The sequence below is a fragment of the Primulina eburnea genome, chromosome 10 (genome assembly GCF_022965805.1).
Source record: "Primulina eburnea isolate SZY01 chromosome 10, ASM2296580v1, whole genome shotgun sequence".
Lineage (NCBI taxonomy): Eukaryota > Viridiplantae > Streptophyta > Magnoliopsida > Lamiales > Gesneriaceae > Primulina > Primulina eburnea.
The window spans coordinates 28,033,800-28,039,799 of record NC_133110.1 but is presented as its reverse complement, the minus strand read 5'-3'; positions in this window follow the sequence as shown (position 1 = coordinate 28,039,799).

The window sequence follows — 6,000 nt, the reverse complement described above, 5'->3', positions numbered from 1 at the left end:
AGGAAAAAAAATCGAAAATCTTCCCTTACAAGCACAAAGAGTGTTCGGACACTTTTCTTTCAAGTTGCGTTAATTTTGTGTGTAGGTGTTTGTGTGTTTAGGGTTTTTGTGTGTGTATGACTCTTTCAAAAAGGTTTTCTAGATACTTAATGAATGAACTTAATTAAGCCTAGCTTTTAAATAATTAATTAGGTCCATTAAGATTAATAAAATCATTAGACATCAAATTAAAAGATTTAAAAATACATATATCCAAAAATTTCTTATAAAATATATAAAATCACTTGCTCCCACTATTTAATTTAAACTTGACCTTAAAAATGCAATAATTCTTAAAATATCTAAAATTTTCTTAACTAAAAATAAAATTTTAGTTTCTAAATCTTCTCCGTCTCCGGCCAACCACCGATATTCATCTGAAAATCTTTAAATTATGAGCCAAGCAAAATTACATAATTAATCATTTAGTCACTCAAAATATATCATTTATGCATCCAAAATCATTTAATAATTTTCATGCATGCGGTCTACGTGGGCTGCTTTTTCGGACGTTACAGACTTCTAGTGCAGTCTACACGAGGAATCCAGTCTCTGGTCGTGACCTAATTAGAATATCAAAAGGAGGAAGATTTGTTCGAAGAGATTTACCAGAAGGACCATCTCTACTTAAATTCAGAATAGTTTGGAGCCGGTGTTAAATACGCAAAGATAACATTTCTAAACACAACCTATGCATGTTTTAATTCATACGACGTCCAAGAAAAATTTCGGATATCGAAACTAAAATTTTAAACTTTCACTGCGCCTTGAGTATGAGAAAATGATACTCCAACACTCTATCGAACTGTAATGACATCGTTCCTAGCAGTTTTGAATATAAATGAACAATGTTGGCCATTCTAAGAGCTTCAAACTCTAGCATGTGAATCTCCTTGTACTGATACCAGTGAGTTGACCCCTACAATTTCCGGGGTCGGCCACTCCACCATGAATTTATAATATGCTTGCAATACAAATTTATTGGCGGATGGGGTGCAAACTATGACGGATGGTGATCCAAAGAGATGCGTCCTATAGAGTCCACCATCTCCATACCTAAGCATTTAACATCGACTACATTTAAGTACAACTGCTAACAAAGAGCATTTTAAGCTTCTGTCACCACTTTTAAAGCACGAAACATATCTAAAAAGTCCTTGTGCAGCTTAGAAGTACGGTAAACATCGGGCCTATGAACAATTTTGAAGTACCAAAGAAATGCCAGGTCTCCAAGAAATGGTATCCCCGTATAGCCCGGAGGGGGCTCCCCACAGCCTCTAGAACAACGAAGGCGGTGGTGCGGCAGAGAATAGTGTTGGAGATTTAATAAAATATTAAATCTATAAATCATGTGATTAAATCAATATATCACAACACGCCAGGAATTCATGTCGAATTATCAGAAAATATGAATAACTGTAAACACTTACCAGAATCCATTGATTGATCTAGCGTCAGAGTTATGGATATTCCAAGGCAACAGAGAATCGACCACCTTATTCTTGCTTTTGATGAGAGAAGGAGAGAGATCTAGAATACGTGTGCCGTATGTATTCTGTGTTATATTCTCTGTGCCTTGGGGACCATAACCTTATATAACTTTAGCAGTCTTCAACCCATCATAGTCCAAATCCATGCAGCCGAGCACTATCAAAACATGTTCTTTCCATTTCTTGAAGTTTGAGCCATTAAGTACTGGAATATTGTTCAGATTGGCAGATATAGAAGATGCTATAACAAAATAGAACAAAAAACTCACAATAAATTATAGTCCATGCATATATTGAAATTAAATAAATCACAAAATATAAGCATGCTGGTGGTGGGCCCATAAAAAAAGATGCATAGCACAACATTGATATTTAATCTTTGGACAAAAAATAACAATTGTAAGTGGTACCCTCAAATATCATGGTTATTAAATATTGATAATAAATCCGGCCAACAATATGCCTTTCTTTGGACCGACAATTGCATGCATGGATAAATCCGAAATTATCACATATTTAGTACCACATATTGTGCTAAAATTTGGCCAGAAAATGACCTTCCTTTGGGCCGATCATTTTCCGCATAAATTTAAGACAATTTAATATCATATAATGTGTCTATGATCTGGCAAGAAAATAATCTTCCTTTGTGCCGATTAATTTCTGCATAGTTTTGACACGCTTTAAGACCACATAATTATGTGTTTATAATCTGGTCAAAAAATAACCTTCCTTTGGGCCGATTATTTTCTGCATAGATATAAACACATTTTTTTTTTCAATTATTATGTCTGCAATCTGGCCAAAAAATAGTCTTCCTTTGGGCCGACTACATTTCGCATAGATATAAATGCACTTGAAGGAGGTATATTGAATCTAAAATCTGGCCAGAAAATAATCTTCCTTTGGGCCGATTATTTTCCGCATAGATCTAGACGCACTTTAAAATAATCTATTGTGTTTGGAATTTGGCCAAAAAATAGTCTTCCTTTGGGCCGGTTATTTTTCGCATAAATTGAAACACAATTTATTTTGAACTTTAACAATATCTACATATCTCAAAATATCACTTTATCAACATATACTTTAAATTGAACCAAACTTGAGATACAAGATATCAACTTAACTTAAATTTTTCACAAGAAAATTTAATTTACTTTAATTGGGCCAAATAAAGCATAAGACCAAATATGCAAGAAATAAAATATTTGTACCTTATAATTATTCATCCACAAATATTTTATCGAAATAAACAATGATGATAAAATAATGAATAATTTCATATTAATTTTATTTCATGCAATTAAATCTTGAAATGGTCGAATTTAATTTTCACAAATCAGAATTGCGGAAGTCAAAAAGTAATAAACGGTCAAAATTCTGGATTTCAAAATCTGGTTCAAAATTAGAAATCAAATAAGGCCTTAAATCACCAAAAAAAAATCCCCAATTCGAAAAACCCTAACCCCAACTCACAAATAAACACCGCTAGCCGCCGCGGCCGCCGCCTGAACTCCGACCAACTGCCGGGAAAAGACGACCCATAATGCGGCGACCACAGTAGAACAGAATCTGATCAACATCAGGCCGGAAATCGGCCGGAATATGGCCAGGAAAAAAAAATCGCATGAACTCGCGCTTCATGAAGAAATCTCAACCAAATTCGATCGGTACAGAAGCTTTTACGGCTAATTGATGGAGGTTTATGTAGCGCCTGTGTGTTTCGAACAAAAAGCCTAAGAATTCGTCGCCGGAAAGAGGCCGGGGAACGTCCGATTTGGCCCAAAATCCGGCTGCCAGTCCAAAATTCGAAAATTTCGAATTTTCGAATTTCGATTTTTTTTTAATTCGAACATAAATCTGAATTTTGGATGTAAAAATCGAAAATACTAAATCCAAAGAACATGAATTTATTCAGATCCAAATTCAGAAAATTTTAAAAGATCATATCTGAATCCAAAAAATTATAGACAAGAAAATCGCTTCAGATCTGGGAATAAAACATAATTTTCTGTTTCGATCCATCAATGAAAAAAAATTCTCATAATTCCACATGAACGTGACTCTGATACCACTTGTTGGATATTTAATAAAATATTAAATCTATAAATCATGTGATTAAATCCATATATCACGACACGCCAGGAATTCATGTCGAATTATCAGAAAATATGAATAACTGTAAACACGTACCAGAATCCATTGATTGATCTAGCGTCAGAGTTATGGATCTTCCAAAACAACATAGAATCGACCACCTTATTCTTTCCTTTGATGGGAGAAGGAGAGAGATCTAGAATACGTGTGTCGTATGTATTCTGTGTTATATTCTATGTGCCTTGGGGACCATAACCTTATATAACTTTAGCAGTCTTCAACCCATCATAGGAGACCTAATTGGGCTGGGTTTCTACACATAAGGTGGATCATACCAATTTATTTAATACTCTGGAAACTCATAATTAATTAGATCACTTTATTGGGTCCTTTATTAGATAGCTTGTCCATGTACAATTAATTAAATTATGTGAGCCCACAAAATAATTCCAACAAATAGTACCAGATGTCATTCCAGTACCAAACAGGCACCCTGCAAACCTGCTGCCATTTCAATCATTTCTCGACATCCTTAAGGCAGAAATCTGAAAACTAATGAAGGAACTATATTTATATCATACTTGTGCACTTACTACTGCATCCAAGGGCGGAGGGATATGTGGGGCTGGGTTGGGCTCCAGCCCCACCTAATTAAAAAAAAATTAAATATAGTTTATTTTAAAAAATTTATTGATTAGCCCAACCTAATTTTTTTTAAAAAAATTAAATATAGTTTATTTTAAAAAATTTATTGATTAGCCCTAAAACCCAATCTATTTTTTCTCTTTTTTTTCACTTGTTTGATACCCTATCTCTATTATTTTTTCTCAAACTATCACAATTTTCATTACTTCTAATGGTCGTATCTTCATCATCGATCGCCATTTTTCAAAATCGATTGTAGATTCGGAAAACCCACGGCATAAGCTTTCTTTTAATACCAAAATTTCAAAGCTTCTTTGTCGTCTTGAAATCAGCCGTCGCCCATCGGTCGCTGTTTTCACTCATGAGAAAATCTTACTGTAAAGACTTTCTACAGTTCGTTCTGGTTGTTCTTAGTTAGATTTTGAATTTTAAAGGTAATTTCAGATTTTAGTGTTTCGAAATTTGGGTATTTTGGTTTTTTTTGGATTTCGATAATTGATATATATTAAATTGTTGAATGTAAGTACTATATTTGAGCCGATTGATGATATTTATAATTTTTGGGAATTTATTTGAGCATTATTTTGAATTTCCAGATTTTATATTGGGGATTGTCGATTTTTAATGTTGATTATTTATTATTTGGATGTTTATGAATTTCCAGATTTTTCTCAATTTGAATTCCGTTCTTTAGCTGTGACATTTGTATCATCATGTCAGTCGATGGATCCATCTACGTGTAACCGCGGTACCCGGCAGCGAGGATCATCAGCGACGACATTACCTGCCCACTGAGTCCCGGCCTTACATGTCATCGTGTCATCGTGTAATTCACAACTAAATCACTTTCTTCAAAATGTGTCAACATATTTATCACTTAAATAAAAGCATGGATATACATAATTTTTCCTTTAAACCAAGCATGCACCATAATTATCATAATAGCGTAAAAATCATAAACATGATGCATAGATATTTAAAATATCATAAATTTGTGCTCAGGGCGCTGCCTTGACAAAAATCTCACCCCGGGTGCAAAATGACCATTTTGCCCTTGGAAGCCCGAAAATTATCGTTTCAACCCTAGACCTCTAAAATTGACCCGAAACTTACCAAACCCTTTAAAATGTCCCAAAACATATTTAAAAGTGTTCCTAGACATAAACTCAAGCCCACATTACAACTTAACCGATTCGTTTTAAAACTTGGATCAGGGTCCCAATTTTAATCTGAATCGTCTCAAAATTTAACCTAAACTTCTCCAAATTTTTACCATGTTTTAAAAACACTATAATACTCCTAAAATCATGTCCTCAGGTCCCTGACTTACGGCTGAATATTCCAGAACATTCCAAACTTCTCGGCTCCTTTTAAATTCACCTCCTCGTGCACCCTTTTCCAAAATCTCGCACCATCCACTTAGCCCCGACGCACCAGCCCTGGACCAGCCTACTAGGGACCTAGGCTAGACCCTAAAGAACCTACCAGACCCATAGAACCAGCCCCATGCAACCTACATGATGGAAACAAGAGCTAGAGCCCGAGATCACCACACCCGAGTCTCTCCTTCAAAGTGTGCAGCGGCCATTCAGCGGTTCCAGCGATGGTTGGCCTCCTCAGGGCCGCGACTCAGACCCAACAGGGTCTGATCCATACCCTGGTTCATCCATCCCACCGCCCTTTCCACCTCCTGACCGCACTCTGAGAACCGATTTTTCCCACCATATGA